The sequence below is a fragment of the Lactuca serriola genome, chromosome 9 (genome assembly GCF_051521515.1).
Source record: "Lactuca serriola cultivar US96UC23 chromosome 9, Lser_US96UC23_V15, whole genome shotgun sequence".
NCBI classification, from domain to species: Eukaryota; Viridiplantae; Streptophyta; class Magnoliopsida; order Asterales; family Asteraceae; genus Lactuca; species Lactuca serriola.
In genome coordinates this window covers 2,921,266-2,927,291 of record NC_136416.1, presented here as the reverse complement: position 1 = coordinate 2,927,291, position 6,026 = coordinate 2,921,266, and the positions used below count along the sequence as shown (strand labels likewise).

Genomic DNA, 6,026 nt, shown 5'->3' with positions numbered 1-6,026 from the left:
CAAGAGAACAAGTTCAAAAATCAAGTATGGAGGCTAGGGTTTAAGAGGGTACCATTCTTAGAGGATGAGGCATGCCAGATGAGGCTACCTTAGGAGTTAGAGCCTTTAAATAGGGTTCAAAACCCATAGTCTAGGTTTTTAACCCCAACTGTTACCGCGTCGTGGCCAACCTTAGACCATGTTGTGGCCACTTAAATAACGTGCCAATTAAATGAAGTGGTTGCATCGTGGTGGTCACACATCACCACGCCGCGGTCAATCAAACTCCCAAAAACTTCAAGATTTAAAAACAATACTCGAAAATGGATGTTACAATACATGACGTTTAAACTATAGTATGTGATTACATATAACTAGATATACTACACATAAATTATTATTTTTTTTAAACCAATAATTCCCCAATTAAATACAAGTGGTGATTTAATTTAATAAATAATCATTTAGTGTTAACTTGTTATATAATGTGATCCTATAAGATCATATGTTATTAACAAATATCATTTCATAATGATCCCTGAGCATAAAGATCTTTCAAATAATAATTGGATTCTTTATTCTGCTTGTACTTATTATATGTATGCATGCAAAGAAGAGTTTACCACCTTATAACCAATTTAAATTGTTGGCTCTAGGCTATGTTTTGATAATTCTTAATGCAAGATTGAAGGTATTTCTACTATCCTTCGTAAGATGTTGAATTCCATGATTTGGACCTTAGTCGATCTCTGATTTATTCCTGCAACAATGAGAAATCTCATATGCTTGAGTGTTTTTGATGACAAGGGCCATAAATATTTAGGTGGAGATAGTGTTTGAGGATTAGAGAAGGTTCTTGAGGTCTGATTAAAGCTGATTTAAGGATTTCTATATTCACACTACAAGAAAAATTCAATTTAGCTACGGAAAAAATCCATAGCAAAAAGCTGAAATTCCGTAGCTAAAGTTGAATAACTACGGAATTTGCTACACAATTTATCAATTTAAATCCGTAGTTTTATTTCTTGTAGCAAAACGTTTAGCTACGAAATTATAATTCCGTAGCGATTTTGCTATGACAGTTTCAACGACATTTATTTCGTTGCAATTTAAGTTTCATACCAAATTCCATAGCTATTTTTCCGTGGCAAATTTCGTAGTTTTTTGTTTCGTAGCAAATTCCGTAGCCATATGTTTCGTAGCAAATTCCGTAATCGTTTGTTCCGTAGCAAATTCCGTAGCCATCTGTTCCGTAGCAAATTCCATAGTCGTCTGTTTCGTAGCAAATTCCGTAGGTTTCTATTCCGTAGCAAATTCCGTAGCCATCTGTTTCGTAGCAAATTCCGTTGGTTTCTGTTCCGTAGCAAATTTCATAGTCGTTTTTTCATCAACAATTTGTCACGTAGCAATAGATTCCAAAGCAAATTTAGTATGATAAAAATATTCAACAAAATCCATATTTTAATTATAATATTCATAAAAATATATAAAAATGTAGTAAATATAAATTTAATAGTTACATCAATTTTATAGATATATTATTACATCAATTTTATAGATATATTACAATCAATAATTTAGATTCGAACCACCATGTACACACAAATAGCCACATATGCTCAACCAAAATGGCAAAACCTGCAAAGTCAAATTTACAATCAACTAGATTAAAATCCAACTATTTTATTTGACATAATATTAAGAAACCCAAGAACTGAAGGCAAACGAATTCCATGGATTACAAGATATAATAAGTTTTTTCAAATCCTTAAAACATATTTCAACTCTCAAATCCAAAACTTCATTCGTGGGCCAAATCAAACGATGTATAAAAGTACAAATATTGCTTCTAAAAAAGTTATAACCACAAGAACAAACATACCTTTTTCTTTCTTCATTCGTGTTGTTGTTGCTTCAAACAACAGGAACCTTCTCCCCATCTTCAATGAAGTAAACTGCACTTTCAAGAGCTTGCAATATATTCAAACATTTACAACATCCTAAATTACTATCTCTAATTATGGATCTATAACAGAAGTAAGAAGATTATTCTAAATAAAGAAGACCATATCAACTTTTGCATAGTAAGTTGAACCCAACAAAATCGAATCTGGAAAAAAGAGACTACTAAAAAAGAAACAGGATGAAGAGTCATTTTATTAACATGAACACATACTTTGGGTTCCTAATATTGTTGTTGCCATCTTTTGTTGCTTGAAAATAGAGATTCTGAGAATTTATGGACTCCATTTGTCTTAGAATAGGGACATATGAGGAGTTCAACAAAGTATCTCCTTCAACTGTTTTCACCTCCACAAAAACACCCTTTTTACTGGCTTCTTTTAAAAGCAAACCTTCATTGCAGTAAGATTCATTTTATCAGTGACAATATGCAAAACTTGAGACAAATTTATGTTATTTGATTCCCTTATTGTAAATAAAGATGAAAAAACAGAATTAACACCAGTATTCCTACAAGAAACTGCATGAGTATCTTACCTTCAAAGCCTTAGCCTCAACAACATACGTTTTGTCCTATGAAAGTCAAAATGCAACAAAGGAAAATGAATTACTATAGATAATCCAAAGAATATCGGTAACATTAATGACTTCAATGTTCCATGGTTACATCAGATCTTGGAAAAATAAGCCAATCAACTTTGTGATACATAAATTCCAATTGTAGTTTACACATACATATGAATAATATATTGTATGCAAAATAATCAATATTCTTCAATGTTGCATTTTATCAAGCATGTGGTATGCACAACGAATTAGTAAGCTAAAACACACCACTCACATCCAATTGGAGTGAAGAAATATAATAAAAGAAAAGTAGTTGATAATTTAGTCAAAATTGACTAGCATTTTTACAATTTCCATGTTACAACTCGTTATACATCAATTTTCAATAATCTCTATTGACTAATGTTTATTAATCTTTCTTGACACCGATCGACACCAATCCTATGTGGTCTCCCTCTACTTGAAATTTTCATGAACTCAGCAGTAAAAAAGCATTTAGAGCTGATTGGAACATAAGAAAGAAAAAATACCTCTTGAAATTGGAATGCTATAAAAATGGAGGATGAAAGATACCGTTGTGAGCAAAAACGACCGGTGTGATGGGGGCGCTGAGCAACAACGACAGGTTGAGAGAGGGAGAGATGTGATCGGCAACAGGTAAAGGTTTGATTGGGATATCTCTGATTTGGGGAGGAAGTATATTTGGGTCATGTGATTTTACCAATTTGCCCTTAATAAGAATACATGATTTTTGATATTTCTCATTTGCATCGTATTAACCCAACACATGATACCTTCCAACTGAATCCTGTACATTTTTACCCAAATTAGCCAAAATACGTTTTTATCCATATTAGCCAAAATAAAAATAGTAACATATTTATAAACTTATTACTTATAATATGTTTTACCTTAGCAAGAATGTCCATCCTTTCCAACTTGTTTAATTGTTAAATTAAATATTATAATAAAAAAATTGTATTTAGATTTACATTTTATTAACAAATAAAAAAATCAACATTTTTTACTATTATTCACTTGTTCAAGTTGAAAGCTTAGGTGAAAGTGGGATGGGCGATAGGGTTATGGTAAATGTGGGGTGTTTTTTTTTATTTTTTAAAATTAAGAAAAAAAAAGAATTACAAATATTAAAAAAACAGTAAGGGCAAAATAGCTATGAAGTTTCGTTACTTAGCAAAGTGGATACATAATTTAGTTCTATAGAATTTTTTGTAACAAAAGGGCTATGCATTTTTCCACTATAGCAAAATAGCTATATAAATTGGTTTTGTAGCAAATTTCCGTAGCGTAATAACTATGAAATTTCATTTTGTAGCAAAATAACTACAAATTTTGTTTTCGTAACTAAATTTTGTAACAAAATAGTTATGGAATATCATTTTGTAGCAAAATAGCTACTTAATTTAGTTTCATAGTAATTTTCGTAGCATAATAGCTATGAAATTTGACTTCGTGGTAAAATAGCTACGGAATTCATTTCTGTAACTAAATTCCGTAGCAAAATAGCTATGGAATATCATTTTGTAGAAAAATAGCTACAGAATTTAGTTTCGTAGTAATTTTCGTAGCAAAATAGATATGTATTTTAACTTCGTAACAAATTCGGTAGCAGACTAACTACAAATTAAAATTCCGTAACAATTTTCCGTAATTAATTCTAAGTTTGCAACGGAATTTTATTTCGTAGAAATTTTTGAAACAAAAAATCTACGGAAAATCATTATGTAGCATATTCTGTTGCAAAATAGCTACAGAATATAATTCTGTAGTACTTTTCCGTAGCAAAATTGAAATTTTCTTGTAGTGTCAAGGCATTACAATTACTGCTTATTCTAAACCAATAATTTGTATGTTCTCTCCTCCTGTTGAACCTTGTAATATTCAATTTGGTTGAAATTTAACGATTCAGTTATGAAAAATCATTTTCAAGTTTAACTCCTTGGAAAAACTCTAATGGATCGACTGGAAAATTAGTGAAAATATCAGTCCAAAATAATGCAATAGTACTACAAATAAAACAATAATAACAGAGTTTTGAGCAATATACATAATGGTGGGTTTCTCTTCATCACCAGCAACCAGTGTTGTAAATGACGGTCCAGGTGGCCGCCTAGGCTCTAGACGGACATCGACTGCCTACGATTTTTGCTAGGTGGTCAAATTAGGCATAGTCTGTCAACGACGATTAATATCAGTCTAGGCAAGCCTAGGTGGAGCTAGGCGGCCGGAATTTTCAATTTTTATAATTTAAAATTTTTCAAATTTTCAAATATTACACCAAAATTTTAAAAATTTCAATATTTTAAATTTTCAAATAATTATTTCTTAAAATATATTAATTTTTTGAATAAACTTTATATATATATATATATATATATATATATATATATATATATATATATATCCTAACAAAATAAGTAAATAACCATAAAATATTGACATATTTATTAATTTTGTTAGGATATTAGTAATATTTATTTTTTCAAAAATAAATTATAATACAATTAAAGGTCACTACCTAGTCATTGATTAATCACCGTCTAAACCGATTAATCGTTTGACCCTATCCAACTGCTCGACTCATGTCTAGAAACTTGTACAACCCTGCAAGCAACAAAAGGATGTTAGAGTTCATCCAATCCAATGACATATTACAACATGCTTCTAATCTAGTGGTATATTTTGATCCGCGAAACGTTACTTTCATGTAAAGAAAATTGAGAAACTATTTTATTTATATAATTTATTTTTCGATGTGATATTTTTAGTATGTGGTTGAAGTTGGAAACATAATTTTGTTGAAAAATCACATTATGGTGTTTTTTAAGATGTTATGATTGGAGATGATCTTAGTGCATCCACAATGGTGAGTTCAATGGGAGAGTTGAATGAGGTGGTAAATCTATGTGTCATTTAATGGATGAAACTCTACCATTATGAGATGTCACCTTGACATTCAATAGATTTGGAGTTCAATGGCCATTGAACTTTGCAATGAGAAAAATGAAAGTTTTTAATTCTTAAATATTTACTATAAATTACATTTTGTAACATTCTATTGAATTTTGTAGAGTTCAATGCATTGTAGTAAAAAAATTATAGAGTTGTATGAATTGTAAAAAGATGATGTGGCTATCTATTGAATTTTATGGAGTTCAATGCATTGCCCTTAGTACAGTTCGTTTTTCAACTTTATTAACTTTTGGGGTTTGGAAACCATTGAGAATGGAATTCATCTCAATAGGAGTTTGCTATATAAGTGAATCGAATTCCATCTATGCATGGAATTAATTAGTTGGTTTTCATGTTTACTATTCTTGTGACATTATTTTCATATTACTAAGAGTTTATAGTATTTGATTTTTATTAGGATTCTTGAATAAGTCATTTTAAATATAAGTTTAGTCATTTCTTTCCATCAACTTCTATCCCTCCCGTATTGTCATTATATCCATTCATTTTTATATGAGTTAGCAAAAAAAGTTTTTGTTCGATTT

The 6,026-nt window shown here is 30.2% G+C and overlaps 1 long non-coding RNA gene across 1 annotated transcript; it reads right to left on the bottom strand.

Moving 5' to 3' along the window:
- Positions 1 to 1,541: 1,541 nt before the first annotated feature.
- Positions 1,542 to 2,353, bottom strand: LOC145076880 (uncharacterized). The gene is made up of 3 exons (XR_013692841.1): positions 2,156 to 2,353; positions 1,862 to 1,934; positions 1,542 to 1,617 (listed from the first exon to the last, which is right to left on the bottom strand). It is a non-coding gene; the product is annotated as an uncharacterized LOC145076880 (long non-coding RNA).
- Between the last annotated feature and the right edge of the window lie 3,673 nt (positions 2,354 to 6,026).